The sequence below is a fragment of the Manacus candei genome, unplaced genomic scaffold, assembly GCF_025592945.1.
Source record: "Manacus candei isolate 608988 ecotype Guabito, Panama unplaced genomic scaffold, ASM2559294v1 h1tg000095l, whole genome shotgun sequence".
In the NCBI taxonomy this organism is placed as follows: Eukaryota; Metazoa; Chordata; class Aves; order Passeriformes; family Pipridae; genus Manacus; species Manacus candei.
Genome location: NW_026138143.1, coordinates 1159780 through 1186424, shown reverse-complemented (window position 1 = coordinate 1186424; position 26645 = coordinate 1159780). Strand labels below are relative to the sequence as shown.

Genomic DNA, 26645 nt, shown 5'->3' with positions numbered 1-26645 from the left:
GGTGACAATTCTGAAAAATCGTCCCCAGAAGAGTCAGGCTAAAAACAGATCAGTAACCTTGTCACTGTGTCAGGAAAAGTCTTATAAACTAGAATAAAGAATAGAATTACTGCAGACACCTGAGTAATTATGACCTGCTTGAGAAGAGTAAGCTTGGCTTTTACAAAAAAATCCTTCATGACCAACCCACTGAAAGAGCAAATATGCATATGGATAAAAGAGTTCCGATTAATGTAGTCAATTGAGCTTTCCATAAGACTGGAAATTATCCCTCATCGAAGACTTTTCAGGTGATGAAGCAGTTATAGTATGAGGAAAGTCCTTAAATGGTTAAAAGAGAAGCATTAGACAATGTTGAATTCTAACAGGGGAAATCTCCAGAGCAATTTTGTTGATATCTGCAGTGTTCAGCATATTCATAAACTATATGGAAAGGATGGTAAGGAGAGAGATGAGAAAGTTTGCTGATGGTACTAAATTATTTAGAGTGAGTGGTAAGGGCGAGAGAGCACTATGAAGAACTGCAGTGGAATATGTCTTATGAGGCTGAATGACTGAAATTAAATGTAGATAAATGTAAAGTGCCACATGGGGAAAAGAATATCCTAATTTCGCATAAAAATGATGAGCTCTGAGCTAACCATTACTATTCAGAAGAGAGACCTTAGGATTATAAAGGGTAGTTCCAAGAAACACTGAAATCAATGCTCAGTAGCAGATAAGAAGTAAATTAAATGCTAGTACAGGAGTACAGAAAATACAGTCAGACCACTGGAAACAATTGTCCATCTACAGTTTGAACATAAATCCTCATCTCAAAAAGCATATAAAAGAGATAGGAACTGAAACTTCTCTATGAGGAACAACTAAATAATATGGATGCCTTTGATTTGGAAAATAAATTACTTCATTGGAATATGAAGAAGGTCTACAAAATCACAAGGAATGTGGAGAGAGCATAAGAGGGATCAACACTCTCTTTGTGGCTAAAGATAAACTGGACATCAAATGAATGTAGGTTCAAAACATTAAAAAAAATGAAACTCAGCAAAGGGACAACAACTTATAAAATTTATTGCCACAAAACTCGTGGGTACTCTAGGCCTGTGTGGGATTAATAATGGAAACTGCAAAAGCACATAGGAGAGGATCCACTGGGGGTTACTAAAAACACAATACCACACATGACTCAAGAAGTCTTTGTGCTGAAACTAATTAGAAGACAGAAGCATTTTACATGGAAGCATTATACATATTCCCACCAATTTTTTTCCCCCCGGTATTTCTTTATGAAAAATGTCAGAGACACAATAGAGGGATCTTTCATCTGATTAATTACAGCCAAGCTTAAATTGTTCTTGTTCTGTTCTATGCAGTACAGGCACATATTGCTGAGTCCCTGCTATATTGCAATAGAAAATATAAACTTGATCTTCATATGTTTCAGAGGTTTTTTTCTCCAACACAAATCAGTAAATATTAATACCATTTTATGAGGTATCGGAAAACTTCCCTGTTCGTTGTATGGGCAATTCATCTTTATAGCCCTAAAACATGAAAGTGGTATATAGAAAATAGATGAAGCAGGGAAACAGAAAGTCTGTCTTACCAGAGAAGAACTGATGTGCTTAGTACACATAACACAAAGAAAAAAAGGAAGAATCCTTATGACTACTGTTTCTAAAATAATTGAATAAATCAAATGTTAGTAAGAGAAAGACAAAGATATGATAAAAACTGCAATGGTCATCAAATATCCATTACTAAAATTTTGAAAGAAGTTGGGAAGAGATTTCTGGTACCAGCAACAGGGGGAAAATTCCAACATAAACTTCAAATACAGTTACCAAGGCTAAGAAATCTAACTTGGAGAGGCAGAGCCTTCATTTCTCTAAGTCCTTACACAAATGTGGTTGGTAGCAACAAACAGCACATAACTGGATGTTACCACCTACGATGTCTATAGCAGATCCTTTCCTATGCTCATATGATTTGTTTTCAAATTAACCAATAAATTTTAAAATAATAAATAATTTCACTTTGGAGAGTTTCAACAAGTTTTATGACTGGATTGTGTCAAAATGCTTCAACAAACTAGGAAATGTATTTCTGACAGACTGCTAGCTGTAGCTTCAATCACAGTTACAGAAAATTAAATAGAATAGTTGTCAAATACCAGGTTACTTGTGTTTAATTCATGTGCAAGCACCTATTCCAGCAGTTTTCAACGTCTGATGCACTAGAAACTGTTTCCCAGAAGTGGTCTCTATTCACAAAGTGAGACAAAGAGTGTAAACTTGGTGCCTGCAAATTACTTTGTTTTTCTTGGATAATAACATCCGGTAGGCTAGAAGATAAAACTACATATTTTTCTCATGATTAACATGAAGTAATTCAAACAATATTTACAATTCTTCTTGTCTAAGTTCAAGAAATATATATTCTCTTTAAAATAATTTAAACTACAACACAGTTCTCCCCAGTGAGGAGTGCTTCACCTATGGTCTGTGAGACAATGTAAGCACGTAAAGAGTAGACTTCTTAGTCTACTTCGTAAGAATTCCATATATTCAAAATATCCATATATTTGTCAATGACAGACGACTACTGTTGGTGGTAGTCTTTTTTTACTTACTGAGATTTGCCTATCGATGGAGCTTTGTTCGCAAAACACTCTACTTGCCAGTTTGGACCACGGATGAACATTGCTGTTGCCTTAAGCAGACACTGGGATATTTAAAAGAAATAATAATAATCTGGAAGGATTTTTTCACTACCTAACAACAAGAGGACCACACTAGGTGGATTTCCCTATCTCTAAAAATCCTAGGTAAGCTGTGCAGAGAACAGCATGAAACATAGCAGAAAGGGGGATAAATAAAAATAATCAAAACTTTCCAAAACTCAGGAAATTTAAAACAAATAATGGAAACCAGACAGGATTCAAAGTGAAATCTAGGGTTTCTGCATCAGCAAATATGGAAGGTGATCTCAGTAGCCCTATGAATTAGAGGGAACAGTCTGTGTGTCAGAAAAGTCAGAGGAGGAAAGTAGATCTCTAATGAAAATGGAAAATCATTCATAGAAATATATATATGTGTGTGTGAGCTAATCACTAGCATCCTGGTGCAGCTTGGACATACTGTGTTCCCGGAGGATCATTCAATTCTTTTCACACCCCTAATACCAGAACATGACTCTGAGAAGTGATGCCTACAGCTCTTAATGAAAAAGCTCTTGAGGAAAAAGGACAGAGGGTGCAATTACCTGGAAATGAAAAGAGGCTGCTGCTGAAGGTAACATAGGTAGCTGAAGGCAAAGGAAGGTAAAAAGGAGATACCTCAGAGAATTACTAGCAATGAGGTCACAATAACTGGGATGATATCTGCAGGTAAGGAGGAAGAAAAAGCCACCAACAGTGGGCAGGAAAGCTGTCAGGCAAGGACAAATACCAGGGATGAGAAAACTGCTGTGATATCACTGGGCATAAGTAGGCATGAGCAGAAAGAAACCTTTAATGAATATAAATGGAAGCTGCATTGACATGGGTAATAATTACCATTTTCAACTAAAGGAAAGAGCAATAGGAAAGGCATTTCTATTGTTTAGAAGCCTTCCATATAAACAATTTAAATATTCATATGCCTTAGATTATAAAAGAGAATGTTGTAGCAGAATTTTACATTCCTATGCTCTTAATTTTTGTATTATTTTCCTACTCAAAATTTTGCTTCCTCTCACAGAACCACTTTTTTAAATAGTGAATATAATAATAAATGTAATTTCTACTCTACATGCAGCTGACATTTTCTTAACAGACAGGATTTTCTTTATACAGATCCAGAAGAGTAGATAGCACTTGGGTTTTCAGTTTCCCAGGTGTAATTTGATTCCCCAAGTGTATTTCCAGTTCCAGACTACACTAGGCATTACAAGGTACTTCAGTACGAGAGTGGGCAACAGCAGTTTTACAAAGGAAAATAAAAACCTTTTCTCCTTAGCTATTTAAGCTTTTTTCAAGGAGAGATTTAACACTTGAACAAGTTTCAAAACCACTCCAGGCAGTATGATATGAAGTAATTTTAACATGTTTCAGTACATTAGGTTTAAGGAATTATACTTTGCTTTAACATTGTCCAAGTCTCTTGCCTAAAACAAACCACCGAACATCAGGAAGATTTGATATTTCTGTAACAGGAGGACATATTTCCTACTTAAATCCATGTCCCTCTGTATTGTGTGTTGTCACAGTGGTTGCAAATCCACATATATGTACTACAATTCATAAAAAATGCCTGAAAAGCCTGGTATTTAGGAAAACAAACAAACAAACAAAACCCAAAAACCCAAACAAACAAACAAAAACAACAACAACAAAAAAGTATGAAAATAATGGGGAATTCCTAGGTACTTTGTTTTTGAAACAGAAATTTTATGGTTGCATGAATACTGAATTGAAAGCTCGGCCAAAAGGAAATATATTTTTAAATAATGCTCAAGACCTTGCTTCTCAATTTTACTTCTTTAAATTTCATGAATTTTTCTATAACTTTAAAAGTGAAGTTATTTTATCCATTTTTACTCAACCATGCCAAGCAAAGAAGCAAAAAGTTTAATTAACTTTGGTCCAGAGTTCTATGTCATAAACTACATGCATATTTCGTCACCCACTCCATGCATTTTCTCTAGTGCTCCTGAAATACAGAATACCACAAATATTTTGTACCTACATTTTTATGGTTAGTAAGATGAAAGGACCAAGTGTGTATCATTAATAGCTTGTTGACACTATAGTTTCTGTTATGTTTTCTTCTTTTTTTCATAATATATACAACAGGTAGTGAAACAGCAACCTCAAATAATGTTTTAGTATCAAGAAGAATTCAGGCAAAGGTAAAAGGCATCCTGAAATGCTCTGTAAACTTTGCCTTCACTAATTGGGAAGACTAATTCAAAAAAATTTAAAGTCTCTTGATTTGGCTAGGTTGTTTTTTCATTGTCCAACTAAGTCTGTTGACAGAGGATGGATTTTTGAAGACAAATCTTGACTATGATATTCTACTTATTATCAATGAATTAATCAAGTAGCTTCATATATATTAGTTATATCTCATTATTAATCTACCATATAGTCATACCCAACTGTATACAGTTTTAGAAGGAAGGATTTATGATTTTCTCTGTTCCACTTTTATAGACCAAAAATATATTTTGCGAAAATCATCAAATCAATATACACCCAGTAATTGTTCTACAATCATGAGATCTAATTGATGTTTTATTGATAGACTATGACCTTTGACTAATGAAAAAGGAACACTGTATCTATCTATTAAACTGCTCAGAACTCACGCTTATGTGATCTGTCATCTATTAGAATTTATAATTACTTTTTTTAGGTATTAAAATTTCAACTTCAGTTTTTATTCATTTTTACTAGAGTAATAAAAAAAGAGAATGACACTACTCCATCCTTGCCTTGAGGATTTATAACGAAAATTCAAATAATCAAAACTAATTCTCATTAGGTTATTATCTTTTGCTCTTCTCCAGCTTTTATAGGCATGTGATTTAGCAGCACTACTTAATAATTCCAAAAAGCACATCACTAAGTAGCACTCTGAACCTAAAGAAAAAGATATTTCCACATTTATTTTAAAGATTAAAAAAAACCCCAAATCCATATCATCAAAACTTAATCATTTTCTGTATAGTATTCTTTTTTTCATAACAAATGATGGCACTTCCTTTTAAGCGTTCAAGCCATGACAAGCGAAAGATATTAAAAGGTCACAAGCTGTCTAATATTGCAAACTACTGCTCAGTCTGTTTCAAACTGATTGACTTTTCTCTGACTACTGTCTGTCTGCTTTTTATTCTTTGCTATTTTCTCAGTCATGTTTTATAGATTGAGGTTATGTCTCCAGCGCTAACTTATTTATAAAAAGTGTACAGTTTAACTAGGAGACAGCATTTAATTTCATTCTATTGCAAAGAGAATCCTCAGGTTGAGGGAGAAAAGTTCATTTTTTGCTCTTTGTGCCATCTGATCATTTTGAATACCATTGTAAGAAGAGACATATCCACCCAGATACTCTCATTAAAAATATATACAAAGATAATTTTATATGTGCATGTTCTATTTCAACTTTCATAATCCCAGCACGCCTCATGAACTATTTGTATACCATCTGGTATATAACAGTACTGTTTCTCATTCCTAAACAAGAACCAAGTACACGGACAGCAATTAAATGCAGCCACAACAAAAGTTGCAGCAGAACTGGAAGTAGGGAAAGTTGAATCACATTGAATATCAATCATTTAATAAATTTAGATTTATTGTCCTCCTGCAGTGAAAAGAACCAATTAATTTTAGATAGTGATTTACATTGCATATATTAGCAATGTTCATATGAGGCCTAAATGCCCTAAAATTCAGAAGTGTTTTGAAGGTAAGACAAGCTTTAAGATATATTACAGAAGTGTCCAGCCCCACTATTACTAGTGATAGACACCATTCAAAATTTGTTTCTACATCAGCAAGATATTCCAGAATATCCCATTGATTCCTTAAGTAGTCCAAATTAAAAAAATGTTTAACTTAAACTTTTTATATGTGTTTGAGCCCACCTAGAATATCTGACAAATATCTGCCCCAGATGAGATGGTCGCATACCATCATCCAGGCATCCTCAATGGAGCCAAGCACGCTCTCTTATTGTCTGCAAATGGTACAAAGTAAGCTAATAGAGCACTGTGGTGTCTTCATGGCATTCTTTCACACCTGAGGGGTATCTCACAGCATGAAATAACCTAATTCATAATAATTGATGAATAATTGATAATAATGAACATATACGGGAGTGTTGAGATTTAGAGATGGTTCTTTAACCTTCAAAAAACCAGTCAAATAGCAACACTGTTTGTAAGACTTTATACTATTCTCCTAAATCACAAGTAGTTTCACATGATTTTTGTTCACTCATCAAATTCATTAACCACTACCTTTTGTTCATACTTCTAAGTACAAACGTGGAAATACACTGGATTATTGCTTAAGTATTTCATGCTTTGCTCTAACACTGTCAGCTTTTCCTCAGGTTTTGCTTTTTCAGTAGGAAAATAGAAGACATTTCTTTGACATTTACACTTCGTAAGTAATCTTCTTTAGCCCCTGACGTCACATTCACTTTTGACCAGCTTAACACTTTTCTCTATTGAATTATCTTCCTGATAGATATTCCAATATTTTTTATACTAACCATTAAATTTCAACTACTTTTCTCTTATTTTTGGGCAGCTTTTTTCGGTCAGAACTTTGACTTGGTATTTCTAATGGTTCATGAGATCACAGTTCTAATTCATAACCACTATTGAATGATGGAAGTTTTAGACAGAGGAATACTTTCAGAAACATCTCTGAAATCTCTTGACTACATTTGGTATACTTTTCCTTCCAACTCTTCTGTAATTTATAGTTATGGTTTCCAGAGATACTGCAGTGTCACACAAGATTGTCTTTGGTTTACTTGCTTGCAGACTGATGTCTAGTGCAAGAAGTTGTTACTTATGCTTAGTCAGTCAAGAGTAGATATCAGGCAATGAAATTAACCTCCAGTACATAATAGGAGAGTTTTTCCAGTAATCTAGGAAAGGGAAACTTGGGTACAGAAGCAAAGCATAGTGCATCTATGGTGTATCACCCATGCCACAGTTAAGAACGTACATTTCTCAAAATATTTTGGGTTTCTGAATATGCACTCCTGGTCCATTCATACTTTAAATATTTTTATGCTGTAACTGTTCCTATTTTTCCTTACTTCACAAAAGCATATTTCTGAGCCATTTGGACATAGCTGAAAGCTTATTTCTAGGAAATTAGGACTCAACCAAAAAAAAAAAAGTGTACATGTATATATATACTTACACATAAACATAGTTGCATATATATGTATATATAAAAACCAGATGGATTTATTCTACTGGCATGTAAATGTTTTAGTACTTTAAAGGAACACAGCTAAACCACAGAGACTGTTAAGACTTTCTTTATAAGAGGAAATGCAGTAGTGTGTAGACACTGGGCATAATTGCATTCCAAGAGTTTTAATCTTTTCTGTCCTTGTATTTACAGTGTAAAATGACTGTTTAGTCTCTTTCATTCTACAAAATAATGAGGAGAGTGCCTTTTCTACTGGAGTTGTATTTCAGCCATACATTTAGTTTCTGCATCCATTTAAAGGAAGGGTATTGCCGTAGTATGAGTCCTAATTGCTTTGCATACAAGTTCTTATTATATCTGTGGGGTTTTTTTGGCCTTACTTCATCATCTGAACATGATGGTAAAATTTTCTCTAGGGCTTGGTGGTCAATGCCAGGAAAATGGCATTTGACTATGACCCACTGACCAAGAAAAATCAATGTCATTGCAAATACTTTAATTTTCTTTTATCTCTTATAAAAAAAATAAACCCAATTAAAAAAAAAGAAGAACTTACATCTCTACCTTTTTTACATTTGCTATATTTTAAATAAACTATATTTTAGAAACATCTCCATCTTTCTTACCTTCTTTTCCCTTTACATGCATTATTTTACACATAAATAAAAAAAGTACTGTGAAACTATTGAAGTGTTAAGTGTAAGAGTTAAGTTCCATACATATGAGGTATGATCTGGAAGCCAAATTAGCAACCATAACAATATTCCAATTCATAAAAAGATAATGTTGCCACTTGCTAAAAGAAATCACTATTCCACCTCAATCTGCTCTCATCTCTAATAAGGTATTTTAGTGTTAGGAAGTGACACAAAAATAATTTAAGAAATTTAATAGGCTACATAAAGTTCTGTAACAGTATTTTAATTTAATTTAATTTAACTTGGTAACTTACTGGGAAAAGGTCTTACTCTTCTACTTTTATTATTTCTTTCTAGTGTCTTCTCTGCTTGAGCATTTGAGCCTCATGTGACTGCAGTTATTGACCATTTGATGCATGATTAAAAGATCTCTTAGAGCATGCATAAAGGATTTTACACAAAATTTATTCCTCATCTGGTCAGTTGCACTAAGAAAATGCCTGTGCTCAGAAAAGGATCAGAGACATTTGCTACAGGACAGGTGTGTATGTTCAGCATCCTAACTTCTACTATGCACTGTGAACAACAACACATACTGATAAACATACTTAAGCATAAATCCCTCTTTTTGTTTGTTTTCATGCCCTCCTTTTAATCCCTTGAGGACAGTATGGGAAAGGGTGTCTTAGGGGAAATGAAGGTCACATGGAAGAGAGGATACAGGTATACGGATAAAAATCTGTGGAAAACTAGAATAGTGTTAAGCTGCTTCAAGGGGGAAAACCAAACAAACCAAAACTTGCTATTATGATGGAATGCTTTTCCATACTTCACAACAGGTTGACCCAGCAACATATTTATAGGTTTTCTGATTTCATTTCAGTTGAGATCTTAACATTCAGGCAGTTATTTCAAATGGAGCAAAAAACATGTCACACGTCTATGTGAAAAATCCCTTCAAAACATTTTTTAATATTTTCATTTAAATGTATGGCTACCCGTGATGAGAGTCGGATATATTTCTAAAGCAAGCAAAATGAAGCACCAGTAAACCACTTCAGCTCCCTGATTGCACCTATCTTACATGAGGTATTCTGTAAAATTAGGAATGGATTTGGGATAGAGAGCAGGGTTTTAATTGTCATCATGACTGTGTTACATACCAGTGATTAAGCCTTATCCTAGCTTGTTGCCTTGGGCACCTTAAGGTAACATGCCAGTAGACCTTTGTTGTTTTTTTTTCCCCATGTTCTACTTAAGAAGGAAGATATATTGGAAAATACATTTTTGGGTTTTTAACGGTATATTTTTTAAATTCCCTTTTAGGAAAAAAAAAAGATCTTTTAGTGGAGATCCAAGGTCTGTACAAAGAACACTTGTTTTAAATTCCTACATTTCTTTGAGCGCATATACTTAGAAGTCCTTGAAACACCAGGGTTAAACAGAAATGATTATATATTGAAACAACTGGAAAAAACCTGTAATAGTGTCCCATTTAGAAATATACCTGAAAAAGTTCCTATTTTTACAATATCAAATGGTTGCTTCCCATCTGGACATAAGTGAGAGGATGGAATAGTATCTGATGCTACTTATAAACAGATATGAAGTAAGAAAAAGCAAGAGCAAAGATATTCCCATAGGAAACGTCAATGAAGCAACTCAGGAGATTGCCAGGTTAGATACAGTCTTGGTGTGGATGGTGGACTGCACAGACTGAGACTACTTTTCTTCTTTGTGACAAGGAGTACAAATGGCACGAGGCAATATTAATTGCTACATTTGTTCAGCTTTTATAGTATGTGACACCTGTCAGAGAAAGGTATGAAGTAGATTCCCTACAAAAGAGGTTCAAAGAGTGTGATAATGTTTGAAAACAGACCAGTAAACAAGGACTTGAGAAAAGTCCCTGAGGAAAATACAGAGAGGTCAGCAGCACCTCTTCACTCTCCTTAACCCCCCCCCCACAAAATAACAAACTAAAAGTACCCCAAAACATTTACAAGATGTATCTGCTGAAAGAGAGATGAATACCAAGACCACAGAATGGAGTAAGTAGGTTTGCAGGTTTAGTGAGATAGAAGTGAACACAATATCTTGCTACGAGCACTGTTAATGTGCAGCAAAAGGCCTTGGGTTATGCTTCAAGTTTACCCCTCCACCCTAGTTTTTATCAGCTATTCACATCAGAAACTCAGGATCTAGTTCTTCTGACACCAGAATTCAAAACTCGTTTCCTTATGAGTCTTGGTAGTCAAGGTTGATAGTCTGACAGCCAAGCTTTCTGCTTGATTCTTTTAATTCAGATTAGGCCAGCCTAGGGATATGTTCTGTATTCTTATTTCTGACTTCTGGTCTGCCACTGTCCCTTCTTCAGCAATGCTTTGCATTCCTTTAATCCCCCTTCACCTTTGGGCAACATGGTGCTAAGCACACTCCCAGTACTCAGCAGTCAGTTGTCAAAGTGACTACACTAAAAAAATGCAAGGTCTTCTGAAGTTTGAAATTAGTAGATATACAGAAGGTCTAGCAGCTGGTCAGCTAGCTTATCCATCCCAACACAAAAACAAGGTGAATTAGGATTTTGTTGGTTGTTAAGCAGACCTAGTTAAGATATACTTTCTTTCTGCCTCCCTTATGCTTATTTTCTGCACAACTTTTGACCCTCTGAGCTCTCATGGTTCTAAATGTTCTTTTCTGTTTGTTTGTTTTCTTTTTTTTTTCTGTCCATCTTGTCTTACAGTTTCTGCTCTCATTTTTATGCCCTGACTTGCCCTCTGAATTATTTTTGCACAACTGTTTATTTGACTCAACAGTAAATGATCTTCACTACATAATTTAGGAATACACTATACACTATACTTAGACTATAAACAGTATAAATTTAGGCAAAATAAGTTCACATACATTCATACAAACTTAAAAATACTTTCAAGCATGTGTGTGCACATATGTATATTAATAAATACAGTTTATTTTATAAATAATTTGTAATTTAAATATAAAAAAGGAACAATTAATTTTGTCTCAGAATGCCGTGGTAGGCTTTTGTAGACACATAACAACAGATCTATAGTTTTAAAGTCATATGAATATAGCAAAAAGGATTTTGTTTCAGACCAGCTAGAGTATGTTTTCAAATCTTTTTCCTCTGCTTATTTCAGAAATATAAAAACATCCACAAATTTTAGAGCACAGTTCCGACTTTCATGCTAGCTATATTTGATATTATTTGGGAGTAATAAGCATGCATAAGCACTTCTTAAATGATATCCAGGTTTAAATAAATTGTTTGTAAAGTATTCCTTACTCTCGAATAAGATTAGGTTCAATGAGCAAGTAAATACTATAGTGATATAGATCTTTCCATAAGATAGAAAAGGTTCTCCAGAAGAAAAAAGTAAAAGAAAAAGAAATTTGTTTTCCAGATTTTTTTTCACTTCTCTAACCTTACTGCTTCTTTGTCCTCTTCTTAGCACTAATAATTATTGTTTAATTCAGTTTTGACTGTGAAAAAATAAAATGTGTTTTATCATCTTACTGTGGCAAAAGCATATTATCACATTCCTTTGTAAATAGAAAGCAGAAGTAAATACACATTTTTTTATTTTGTATTAACACTACTGAAAAATTAACCTTTCTCTAAAACAGGATAACTTAATTTCTATGATTACTTTCTTCCTCATCTACTTAGCAATTTGAAAAATGAATCATTCCATGCATATAAAAACTTTCTCCACAAGAAATTTTAATTTTCTTCTTTTTCTTTTTTTTTACATAAAAGCAAGGATTCTTGGAAACAGAGTTACAAAAAACAACAGTTACTGGATTCATATGGAAATCAGAGTTCGAACGCAGAATTATTTTTCTCTGGAGCGAAGTAACAGGATTGCACAGGAAGTTGTTCAAACATCTGGGGAGGGGTTGGGGAACCAGACCTTGTTGTGGTGCTCATGAACAGGAATTATCATGTTATTAACCTACATGTGTTTTTCACAAAATCATTCTCCTCTGTGTTAGCCATGTATTAACGTGGAATATCTTTTTCTAAACACTCACTATCAAAACATATGGACAGAGTGTGTAGACATAATGGATTGAGAGTGCAAAATTATTTATCCTTTGAGTACACAGATCTAGAATTAGGAAGCAACATTTTTCCCCTTCGGCAGAGCCAAACAAGGTGCAATGAGGGTGAGGACTGTCGACTCCTGTTTCAAGATCAGGTAGTGCATCCCTTGAGCCCTGTTGGGTTAAGTGTTTTAGAGAGACTAAAGATGACACTGGCCCTGTTGAGAGGAGCTCACAAGATTCTTTTTCCTTTAAACTAAAAGCTTTCACAGAGTAATTGTGTTGAGAAATGTATCATCATTGATATTAAATAAAATAAAAAGGAAGACATTCAGATGAGAAATAATCTCTAGTGGTCTGAATATGATCAGGACACATCAAAGTATTTTAACACATTGTCCTTCCGAAACTTTCAAAAGGGACTCTGCTGGTGTGAAGTGTGCTTGGGGTGATTGCTGAGACAGCATCTGGTTGACACAGAGCCTTCATTCAGCTTCATCTTGCAAAATTCTACAATAGCTCATTCTGACAGACTGAGTGGAAACAAAGCCCAAGCCAGGCCTGCATTGGTGTCTGATGATATCTAAAAAAGGCATTTGCCTCTGCATTACATCTGATTATTTAAAATCTTTCACTGAAATTGTATTTTTTCTCCTAGACTAGCCTAACTTCACTGAATTAATATTTCAGAGATTTTAAAGTTTACCTGAAAACTGTTCCCTTACATTATTTAGTATTTCCCTTTGAAAATTCAAACCTTCAAAAAATTAGGAGGCAGAGGTCTCAAGAAGAAATAACTTGCTGGAAGTCACTCCTGTTCCTAATTGATCCTTACAAATAACATGTAGTCATGCTCAGTCTTTGACTGAGCAACTGAACAAAAACATTCTAGTACATCTTATTATTACCTGTTAAGGCTACGTGGAAGAATGTAGATTTCTTCTCTATTATTGCAGGCAGAAAAAAAAGCAGCAAAACAGTTCTGAATTAGTATTCATCATGCCCAAAATTCCAGCAGATTGACATATGACACAGAAGAAATGAGAAAGTTCTTGGGAATTCATGCTCACAAATTCTCAACTTGCAGAGGAAATTTCCTTAGTGCTCAGCATGCACACATTCAGAGGCCTGGGTATCCTGTGCACCTTCTCAGAGAACGGAAACATTTTGAAAGAAAACAATTATAAAAAAATTCCATTGCTTGAAAACTGCAGCTGAGCAGGCTTAGGGAGACAAGATGATAACTGAACTTGGAAAGAGTCTTACACAATAGAACTGCTCAAACACTAAGAATTTACATCAACTCATATGCTCAGGTTGTGAGAAGATTTGAAGTTACAGTACAAGCTAAAGTGACCATTGTTTGCTTTGTTCTTTCTTTCCCATAAGAAAACCAGAAGTGATACCTGTATTAAAAAGACAACAGAAAGAAAAAAAAACAAAAACAAAAAAAATGCATGTCTGGGTTATATTTTTCTTTATTTTTGTGAAAGTCAAACTGTAGATGTTCTATGTGATTTTTTTTTTAAACTCCTATTTTCTTGTGCAGAACGATAGCTTCCTCTGCTTAAAAAACACTTCTGCTGCCACAGAAATTTAGAAAACCATGCCCTTGTTTCAACACGAAACAAAATGCTACAAGCCCACGCAATAAAAAGCTAACACTGAACACAAGGATTTCTTTCACATTTTTTTCCAAACAGTTCTAAGAAAGAAAGGATGAAAAGTCAGTTAAGTTTCCATCTAGGTAGTCTTAACATGTTTCAAATGTACAAGATTTGTATGCTTTATCATTGATCCCCCTACAGCTCACAGAAATTGAAGTTGTTCAATTTCTATTAATCATTCCAAGGTAGCAGCACAGTGTTTCTTCCTGCTTTCAAACTCCTGTTCTGAGTGAGAGAGTAGTCAGGTGTTCTCACTCAAAAAACAATAACCTTGTTGAGACACCTTTTGTGCATGGCTTGTAAAATCTAAAACGCTGACTCTGGTCAACATATCAACATGCAAAATCAAGTGAGTCTGATTGCTCTTCAACTTAAAACCAAGAAAATACTCCTGTGGAACACACATTCAAGTGAAGAACTGGTGTTGCACAGAACTAAAAAAAACATGAATATTATCTGCTTCTTCAAAAAGAAAATCAACCAATTTAGGATAAATTTTATACCATGTAGGACTAAAAGATCAATATCTATTACTTATACAAGAGCTCATATTATTTTTTTTTCTAGTTTAAAATTTCAAGTTACCAGGTTTGCTAAGGTTCCTGAACATAATCACTGTTATTTCCATTTACTTAATTTTTAATTAGTTTGTCATTATTTCAATCCAGCTATTGTCTCCTGTGGTCTTGTTCTAGTCTTTCCCAATACTACCAAATTACAAGATTAATAAACTTTTATTCATCAGATAAAAGTATTTACTTTTTGAAAATTACAACATATTTCCATGTATCAAAATATGTATTAAAAAACAAAAATTACTTTCATTTCTGACATCCAAGAATTAGAATGAAGGCCTTGCCCACCAAGAAGACTTAATGAAAGAGCAATCAGGATTCAGTCATTTTTCTTCTACAGTAATCCAGCTGTAACTCTGACCAAAAAATAGCTTTGGAAATTGTTAGTAATACAAAATTTCTGCAAAGACGAGTTAAAAAACCCACATTGATTTCTTAAAGTAATTTTAACAAGATCATCAAAGTGAAGATTTTAAGGCACTAACAGCAATATTACCCTGCTAGTCTCTAATATTAGAGAAGTCCTGAGATGAGTGCAGACATAGTAGCAGTGTGACTTTAGTAGTGTGACTTTAATAAAAATACAGGCAAAAGCTAGAATGTTTTTCTTTCCCCATGGCAGCCCAACTAACTGAAGAAAGCAAAATTAAATAAAAATAAAAGGAGTTTTAACTCTGTGGTCAGCATCAGAACTTTGGGAATCATTTCAATATTGTAAAATCATATGTACAGTATTTACATCAAGACTTTAGAGGAAACACAGTTTTTTAAACATAGTAGATCAGAAGACTAGACAAGTTGTTTACCATGTATGTATTTGCTAAATTGGTTAGACCTTTACAGCTTAGCTGAACAATGTCAACAAAAATAAAACATTACTTATTATTGTCAAATCCTGAAGTGTGCTGGTAGGTGGAAACCTTAGGACTTTTAACTATCTCATCAACCTCTGAAAGACTACCATACTTTCTAGAAATCCATTAACACAAACCCAGGAGCAGAATTCTTTAACAAAATGTTAATAAATAGAAGAAAAACATAGAATAAATGAAAAGATAATATTTCTTAAATTATTAATTAAAAAAATCAAATACTGTAAAGATAAGATTAAAGAAATAATTTGATTTTGTATATAATTATTTCTGATTTTTCAGGAAACTAAATAGGAGCAAACCTGTATCTATCTTTCTTCCCTGACCTTTCTGACATCTGCAGAAATTCATTCTGGATTTTATTCTGTCATCTGTAAGACTGGAAATGAAATGTTGCATTTGATCATATGAATCAAGCAGTAAGTCAAGCAAAAGATAAAATAAGCACACAAGGTCTACTGCCCACTGTGAATGAGCTGGGAAAATCTAAAAGCAGGAGCCTGGTTTTATACACAATGCAAGCATACATGCATGCACAGAACAGAGAAAGGCCATAAACAACAAAGGTACTTTTGATTCAGGCACTTTTTTATAGTTTTTCATCTGGATTATTTGTTTTTTCTAAAAAAGCAATATAAATGGTAAAAATTTCAGTGGTACAAAAAAAAAAAAAGCATTAAGAAACTGAAAGCCCATTTCCTTATGGTGGGCTTCCTTCAAATATTACTAAAATACATATAAAAACTCTGCTGCATTCTGTTTTCCTGGCACATCATATTACTTCAAAATAACTACTTGAGATTACAGGAAATAGATAATTACAGGCATGAAATGCACTATTTTATTTATCTATTTGTATCAAACTATAGCTATAGATAATGAAAACAATCAGGTAATTATTTTTTATATTGGGACATCTTATAGTTTCATAGGTTCTTTGCATTAAAGGGGACCCAAGGTAACAATTGATCAAAGGCAGAAAAAAATAGACATTACTCAAGAACAGACCAGCCATATCTATAAATTTATTCAGTTCTCATTTAATTTTCCTTTCATATTAACATCAACATTTCTCACTCACCTGCCACTGCATGCCTCCTAATGGGAACAGGGATGGCTTCACCTGTCATCCACTGATCAACAACTGTCCCTCATGCACAAATCAGCAAAAGAGATTATAAAATTAAATTGCTACAAACCATTCCTGTTTTTCCTTTCCCTTATTTGAGCAAACCACCTTGAAAAAAGAAACTTTGCAGTTCTGCCGTTTACCATTTGCCTTTGAAAACACATATATACTATGTCTGCACTCATCTCAGGACTTCATGACACATGTGTAATCAGTTCCAGGTGTCTTGTGTAACTTGACATATGGTATGTTATCTATTTGTATTAAATTATTGTTAATACTACACATTTCTGAAGTCTTTGCAAGTTGTCTTTTTATGAAAAAAGTCCAAATATTTTTTTTTAAGTTATTGAAACTATCCTTAGTCATATCAGGCTGTAAAACTGAGTTTCTTTAGTAAGGACAAGCCTAATTATAGAGAATGAAGAAGAAAATTACTTAATTAATAAATTTGGCAAGTCCTTAAAAATCACACAGAATAGCTTTTAGCATGAAAAATAATAATGTGAAATGCTGATTGATCACCAGGTACTCAAAGGTAGGTAGTTTTCATGTTTGGAGACTTGAACGCTATGATAGGCTGAATTTAGCAATTTAGGGATAGAATATACTATGCCAGCAGGACAAGAGAAAAATGCAGTTGAGGGAGATTATTAAAAGAAAGGTATTTTCAAACACAATCGACCTAGGGGCTTGAAAGGTCAGAGACTGTGAATTTGGTTCACTACTGTCTTTTACCAGATTTAGCAGTGTTAGATTGGAAGAAATTGAGTGCAAAATGTTGAACGAGAGCCTTATACAGTAGCATATGACATTTTCCAGAAGTATAAGATGCAGAAAGCTGAAAAAACGTTTCAGGACTGAAAGGAATATGGGTGACTCAACTATAGGTGAGATATTCAGACAATAGACATTAAAATATTAAAAAATAAAATATTAAAACTCCATTGTATATTAATTAGACATGCAAGACAGCCATTCAATTTCTCCATTTCATGTTGTATCTATAAAGTTGCATAGGTGAGTACAGCAAGGTTAAAGTATAGAAATAAGACATAAGGACTTGACACACAAGCAAACGTCCCACAGGTTTCCATCTAGATGGTGAGGTTGATGAACTTAAACAGCATTCAGGTTTGGTCAGGGCCATTTGTAACAGCAGTAGTATGGAGACCCTCTAGTATTCATCTCAAAAATGGGAGAGCTGGCACAAAACATAATTACTGTAGCTTGCACAATAATTTATGTTTGCTGTCTGCCCAGCAGACATCTGTCCTGACAGCAGAGTTAACACAGCTTGTGCTGAGCTGTGGTTTATTGCTTTTAGCGATAAACGTTTAAAAATGCCCTTTGGTTATTTTAAGTATCAGTAACTTAGCTAAAAGCTCTTTCCAACTTGCACAGCTCAAGAAACCCCATGGGAACTTTCTAAGGTTGGACTCATTCCAGAGCTCTTGAGTTAAGCTCTCATAGATATGCATGAGTTTTAACTCCACAAGAATTCTTTCTTTATAAATGCTACGCTTATCATTCATGCTACCAAAAATAGCATATGCAATCCTTTTAACTCTTGACAATTTTGTACTAATAAAACTATATTTAATAAAGAAAGGAGCCTGTAGAGGAATGCTTACACAATGAGGTACATATAAAGTGACTGAATGATCAAATTGCTTATTTCAAGAGTATAAATATTTTATGTTTCCATCTAAGGAGTGTTCAGTAAAAGTTGTTTTCCCTTGAAGTCTGGGTGACTTTTGCAAACTACTGACATTCTAGCAAAGTTGCATGAGACAAGAGACATGGATTACTTTTGTAAATGAAAAGTGTGAGGTATACCCACAGGCTCTCCTGAGCACAGTATTTGTTACAGATGTTTCAGTAAAAGCAAAATAAGCTGAGGGGAGAAGCTGTTCACACTAACAAAAATGCCATGCACCATTCATATTGTTAGGTGAATATTTTAAGGCAATTTTAGGAAGTATTTCTGTTGATGGCTGCTTTCTTTTCTCCCCAGTAAGTGCAGTTCTTAAATACATTCAAAACAGCCTAATCTGCCTAGTTGGAGATGTGCCGAGAGGCAGTTTCTGCAGCTGCTCCAACACTTCTGTCCTAATTGCTTTTCCTTCTCATTATTTCATAGGCAGCTCTTCCCCAGAAAACAAGAGCAAAGATCATCTTAAGGAATCATAGAATGATTTGGGTTGGAAGGAACCCCAAAGACCATCTAGTTCCAACCCCCCTGTTGTGGGCAAGGGCGTCTTCCACTAGACCAAGTTGCTCAGAGCCCCATCCAACCTGGCGCTGAACACTGGCAGGAATGGGGCATCCACAACTTCTCTGGGCAGCTGTTCCATTGCCTCACAGCAAAGAATTTCTTCCTAACATCCAATATAAATGTATTCTCTTTCAGTGTAAACGTATTCCCCCTTGTTCTATTACTACATGCCCTTGTAAACAGTCCCTCCCTGGCTTTCTTGTAGGCCCCCTTTAGTCACTGAAAGGCCATAACAAGGTCACCCACAGCCTTCTCTTCTCCAGGCTAAACAGTTCCAACTCTCTCAGCTTTTCCTCATAGGAAAGATGCTCCAGTTCTCTGAGCATCTTCATGGCTCTCCTCTGGACTAGCTCCGACAAGTCTATGTCCTGTGCTAGGGGTCCCAGAGTTGATAAAAGCACTCCAGGTGGGATTGCACGACAGAGGAAAAGAGATGCTGAATCACCTCCCTCAACCTGCTGCCCACACTTCTTTTGATGCAGCTCAGGATGCAACTGGCTTTCTGGGCTGCAAGTGCACATTGCTGGCTCAAGTCCAGCCTCTGTCCACCAGCACTCCCAAGTCCTTCTCAGCAGGGCTGCTCTCAATCCATTTACCCCCCAGCGTGTATGTTATATGGAATGATAAGTGTGCAACTCCCCCATAGTGGGAAATCCTTCACAGAGGTACAAGTATTTAAAGGTCTCATAGGTATGCTCTGTAAACAGTGTTTTTGGGTCCTTTTGCAACACACCAGACTTCTAGACTGTGCTCTTAGTAACTCATGGGCTGCTTAATTCCAAAATTCTGTGGTTGTTCAAAACAGTAAAAATGACCCATGCATAGACAATAAGAGACTGAGCCAAAGAAAAACATTATATAGGCATTGATGAAATACTAGCACTCACTTGTGCAAAGAGAATCATTTAGCTGTAAGATTTCTGAAATAACTATAATCTGAGATTATTTATATTGTTTTCTCCCACACCAGATAGTGAAGTTGTAAGTAAAATGAAAATGATACCTGATCGTGATACTCTTTTCCTCAGAAAATGCAAACAGAACTATAATCAAAGTACTTCTACATGTAAGTTCTATGAAGAATTATACAACATGAGATATTCAAACTATTCTTATTAATCACGCTAATGGGTGTGTGGGTAGGAGGGGGTGTTTGAAATAGTTTGGTGTATTCAACTTACGTAACAAATTCCAGATAAGAGGACTTTAAAATTGAGGAAAAGTGCCTAAGAACAGTACTTTCACAATTTGTGTGGTGTCTTAGAATACATTTCCCCGAACCACTAATCAATCAAGTTTTTTATTGATCACGAGAAAAAAAAACATTATTGTCTGGAGAAATAACTAACTACAGGACTAGGAACCAAGCCCAAACTCTAAGTTTACTTTTTGTTTACTTTTTTAGGATCAAACCACTTAGCATCCCTTTCTTTACCTTTACTAATAAATTAAGCAATGCTAAAAAAAAGAATCCTCTGGGACTTCGGAACTTGATCATTATCTAATGTTAGATTAGACACATTTATTGTTAGAATAGTTGCCAGCATGGCTTTGGATGAAAGTAGCTAGTCATCCTTCAAACAACAGCCATGCTTTGGAGCTGGGATGGGTCAGAGGCCATTCCCAATAGCTTGTGTGTGGTTGGTGTACTTCTGCAGCTAAGAGAGTGTGGTGGTACGGACAGCAGAGTGTTTGATGCCAGCTTGCATCAGGGCTTACAGAACAATCCCAGTACATCTAGTTTACTAACTACTGCCTTTGCACTTGGTTTTTTTGCTTGTGCAAGTGGGAATGTTAAAGCTGTGTAGCAGATGGGGAACTCATGTTTGAATAACCTTTGGAGGTGGAATGAGCTATGAAAGTGGTAAGATTATATTGGACAAACAGAAAGAATAAAGAGAAAGAACAGAAGATTGAAGAACTGCCTCTTGTATCTAAACCAAAGACATTTCTTTTTCAAAAGGATAGCTGTGTAAAACTTCAAAGAGAAGATAAACTGAGGAATTATGACTTACTTTATGTGCAAATGAAGGATTCTTTGAAATTTTTCTTTTTCTTGTCAGCTTGATCTTACACCCACCTTATGATGTTTTCCATTATTTCACACATATTGTATCATGTACCACGTTAAAGAGACTGTAATTCTAAAATGGCAGAAGTCAGGCTCATAAGACTGTGCAATGGACTTTATGAATAGGATGGATGAAACACTAGCTGATATCCCTTGTGCTTTAATCCATTTAGTCTTTCTCCTTGCTTTCAAGAAAGTGAAACTAGATGACCAAAAGGGCTAAAGTATAAAATTGGATTAACATTTTAGTTAATGTTACTGTTGTACTAGATTCGATATAAATTAATGATGAAGTTACATGAAAACACTGCTAATATTCTAATAAACCTACAAAAATAATGACACAACTACTTAGGTATAATGCTGTGGGCCTGATATGAGAAGTTTAAACTTAATGTAGGAAAATAGAAAAATAAAATGGCTGAAGACACACAGCACTGTTGCTCACTTACATGCAATTATACTAGAAATTTTTTTAAACTGTCAATATAAAAATAACCATATTGGGCACTGACATAAATTCTATCTCTGGGTTGCAAAACTATTTTTTGGCCAGAGGGGAGACAGAATGCTCTCTCCAATACTGCATTCCAAAACCTAAACTGAAAATAATATTTACAATGCAGAATGACATAATTACTTTATTTTGTTTTTCTTACAGACTAAATCTTTTGGCTTTATCTATACACCTAAGCTGTGTTCCTCTCCTTGCAGGCAATGAACTGTATGAAGAGATTTATCAGCACTTCAACAAAAGTTTTTTCCATACTGGGATTTTGAGACTTCATTAACAGAACAAGTGTATTTCAGCCCTTGTTTTAAGATTTGCTAATCTTCAAGATTCACAGTGGCCAAGAAATAACAGCAGAGCTTATGCAAGCCACTCAGCAAGGAAGCTGCAATGGCATATACCTTGGGGCTTTATTTTATTGTGGAACTGCCAAGTTATGGCAAGGCTTGATCACCCTATAATTATACCAGGAAATGTATGCTTCCACAAGTCAGCCATAATTCTTAGCGTTCGACTGCAGTCCTTTATGAAATAAAGATCAATTATGTTACATTTTCCAAAGTGTGGAAAGAAAAAAAGACATTTTAAATGCTAATTAAAAAAGAAATTAACAGACCAATGTTGCATTTAGTATTCCAAGACAGGAAATTAGCAATATCAGCTAAGGCTCTGACACTGGGAAATCATTTGTTTCCCTTTCAAAATCCTACTATAAGAGGTATTTCCATCTGTTTTATATAGACAAGTATTTCCTCATATTTTTTTAAATACTATGCATAAATAATTGCTCATGAAAATTCCACTGAATTCTTTAAAAGACAAGACAAATGGTAATTGAGATAACTTTTAATTCGTCAGAGGTCTGAATTGGTCTTGATGATCTAGATGTAATTATAACTGCTTAAAAAATATAATTTCTATGAGAAATTCAACAAGTAAAATAATCATAACAAAAAGCAAATTGTATAGGATTTTTTTAAGAAATTCATTTTGAATCTCAAGATGAATGTTCAGTTTTGGTAATGTTTAAATATTTACTTCTGAAATAAATATTTTTGCCTTCTACACTAATTTAGAATATAACTTTTAATATTTAATCTGCATTTTACATTGAAAGTATAAGTAGCCAATTCTTTTAAAATACTCTTCCCGCTCTTCCTCATGTTATTCAAATGTTTTTCATTGGAATTGCAATACTCCCTCTTTCAACAAAAACATTACTATTTGAAACTTTTCCATTGGATTTTTTTTAATACTCATTTGATATTTAAATATTCTTCTTAAAGGTAAATAAGTAACGGTGACTAGAAATGCAGTAATTATTGCTTACTAATAGTACCTGCAACAAATAGAGTTTTATACCAGTGTAATGGCACTAAATCACATTATATATTAACAAGTTGAAATAAAGCCTGTGGGTATGTGTTTCTCTATTCAGTTGTCACATCAAGTGACAGAGAAATGTACGTGTTCATGTGATACTTCAGAAGGTTCTTTTTCTTTTCTTCTCTTTTTTTAATGGAATTAAGAGGAGTCATTGAAGCAGTACAAGATGGGAGAAAATTGAGTTTTGTGCACTGGAATAATGCGTGTGGTTTTCCTGTGACTGTCAAAGCTATAATGTGAAAAGCAGGAAGCATAAAATCTTGATTAGATTGAAAGAAAAACAAAAGAAGTGATAAGCCTTTATAATTTTGATTTTCTGTACAAGAGATGAAAAAATACAGAAAATGGCATCTGCTCAGGTCTAAAGGGTTGGGGATATAAGTATAAGCAATCCTGAGCTAAACTGAACAAAAGCTTTGATTTAATAAAAGCAAGATTTGACCAACGGCCATTATAACCACCTTTTGGGAGAACACAGGATACTATTACTGTCTTCTTACAGAGAAATGTTACAGTTCCTACAGAAAATTACTCATGTCATCCCTGTATTTTACTTCAAAAGGCAAAAACCAGCTACCACAAAGTCACTTTATATTAAAGGGAATTCAGACTATGACAAATGTGTATAGTGTTGTCTAATATTCCCCAGTGTTTAATGACCAGTCTTAAAGGTCCTTATATTAAAGATGCTCCAGTGGCTCCCAGTAGGTTAGGAAGAACCAGCAGGTTTCCTGAGTCCTTGAAATCTCAGCAAGTTTGCCAAGAATGGTCAATAGACAAGTAAGGCAAGACTTATGTATGTAGTCTGTTTTTGAGAATACTTATCACTTAATTTGAGCATGATATTCTGCCTGCAATCTTAAACATACAAAAAAGATTGAAGAGCTGACAATACATAGGAGAAACTCACCTCTGGAATACATGCAATTCTGGAGAAATAAATAAAACTATATACATCCATGTTGAAAATAACTAAGCTGGGATATATGAAGTAACGGCTAGGAACTTGAATGCAGCATTAAAAAAAACCCCACAATTTTCAAATATGAGCATCAGTGACTGTCCTCTAATTTCTTTTTTCTAGTCTACAGGAGGACCCAGATTTTACAGTTCTATTCAACTGCAAGATGTCATGAAGTAAATAAGACTTTAGAACACTGAATATCTACCGGGAGCTAGCTAGAGCTGTAGTTCAGCCAACACTAACACATGGTATCTTAATCAAAACTACAATTTTGAAACACCCAGGTTGCTGAACAATTGCTCTCAAGTTACAGGATCATAGCATTTTCACTCCTGTACACAGGATTCTTTAATTTACTTCTCTTCAAGCACCTAAACAAATGAATTTATCAGCTTATGTTGAAAGCAATATAGTCTAAAAACCTTTAAAACCAGACATTTTTCTTGCTACTTTCATCTTTTTCCACAGAACTTATTATTCTCTCAGATGAAAAAAAAAGTCTATTTTGTAACAGACTGCTTTTGAGAGTACAACTCTTAAAGACCAACCATACCAATGTAGTAATTAACTCCTTGGCAAGAAGAATAAAGAGAAATCTATTCATCCCTCATAAACCAGAAACTTTTTCATTCACTTGATTCACTACACTGTTCAGGTAAATAAGCAGATTTTTCATTTTGTTAAAAGAAAAAAAGGAAATTAAGAAAAGCAACAAGGTATATATGGCACAAAAACTTGTCTATTTTCTCAAGCCATATTAGTTCATTTGGTAAAGTGTATTTAATTTAGATTTTTTTTTCCTGGATTCCAAATACATATTATAATCAACTGTGATGCCACCCACACCCACAAACAAGCACATGATATAAATCAGAGGTATTCTTGTGGCTCATAAAATTCCTCTGAAAACTACATGTTACATCAGAAATCAGACAATGGATACTTTACAAGAACACAATTACTTTCTAATTATCTTTTAACTGAGATAAGAATTAATTAAAATCTAATTATAAGAGTTCTCTCTCTAGCAACAGCTAATTTTAGGACCAATGTTTATACCTGCTGTATGTGCCTTCCTTCTGAGGGACTTGGGACGAAAATGTGAATTCCTCGGAGTGTTAATTTTATCCACAGTTAGTAGGTACTCAGGATATCAAAATAGGTCAGAACTGTTTTTTATGGGTGCCTTTAGCTCTTCCATTACTGCTCATTTGTTAGTTGAAAAGGAACTAACTTTTTGCTATGAGGATCTAGCTGGAAGAGACTCTCAGGTGCAATGAAGACTGCAGCCTCACATGTTTCGCATGAACAATCACTACTGAGACATTTAAATGCCCTGGATGTACCATTAGCTTTCAGTAATGGTGATTGCTGTCACATATCACGTTTCACTGCCTCACCTGAAGATAAATGTGTGGAGAAGGTGAGTTATTTAGGCTTATGTCCAGTAATGAGAATTTCTAAGACAGTCTTCCAAAGTTTGAAACAAATACTTGAGCCTTCCACTCGCAGAGTTGCTACTGAACTGTTTTCAAGTTATCACACAATTGTTTTGTCTGAATAATCAGTTGCATACTGACATCCATTTGCTTTTGTCACAGAAGTAGTTCAACCGCTATAATCATATGATGGAAACTTGAATTTGTCTTCATGTTAAGTCTCGTGAGTATGATTCGTATAGGAGAAGAAAAATCTCTGTATGGACAGGAGAAAGTCACTTCCAGATATTGAACCAATAGATCAGTAAGAAACAACAGACTGCCTGCAGCTGAGCAGCAGATTTGAAACATAGCCAAATTCTTGCTGATTGCTGTTAGTGAGATACCTACACAATCTGGTAACAGGATATAGAAAATAAAATATGAATTATACAGCTGATTAATCCATACAAATACCTCTGAAGAATGAGTATTTCTAGAATATTCTGCCATTTCTTCATTTTTAAGCATTTACTTTTGAAGTTAATAATATGCTTTTTCTACAGAATATGATGTTATTTTATTTCTAAGGACATAAGTAGGCTACTCTTTCTCTATTCCGTAATATTAATAAATAGGAAAGGTTACAACAATTATTTTTCCTTTAAAATGATAAAACCACAAAATAATTTTCAAGCCCCAAAGGATAGGCTGATTTTTTTTGTATGGAAATAAAACAGAGAATAACCTGAAATAAGCCAGGCATTTTCAGACTTGGTTTGAAGACAATAGATCATACCATGGACAAATACTCCATAAAGTACAATTAGAAATCACTAAAAGTTACAGCAAAAGAAGGCAAATGTTTTACAGTTTGTAGATTTCTACTAAATATGCATAAGTTTTTACTCTGTGCTACATTCAAGTTTATCTGAAGCAGAGATAATGGTCATTCTACTGTAACAGAAAAACAGAATATTGTTTTTTTTTTTTAAAATTCTATCCAGGGCTGACCAGTGATGGCAAGCCTGGTTTTTTTAGTAAACAATTGCAGTGGCTGTATAGTGTAACTATTTGCATTGCACATTACTATGCAGTGGGAGGAAACCTTTGGATGGAA

The 26645-nt window shown here is 34.5% G+C and overlaps 1 protein-coding gene and 1 long non-coding RNA gene across 3 annotated transcripts in view; one reads left to right on the top strand and one right to left on the bottom strand.

The window, feature by feature from the left end:
* Positions 1 to 26645, bottom strand: part of CNTNAP2 (contactin associated protein 2) — a 1217517-nt gene that overhangs the window by 596104 nt on the left and 594768 nt on the right. The window lies entirely within an intron of this gene.
* Positions 15626 to 22715, top strand: LOC127461134 (uncharacterized). Its single transcript, XR_007899977.1, has 4 exons — positions 15626 to 15705; positions 16051 to 16334; positions 20146 to 20241; positions 21961 to 22715. It is a non-coding gene; the product is annotated as an uncharacterized LOC127461134 (long non-coding RNA).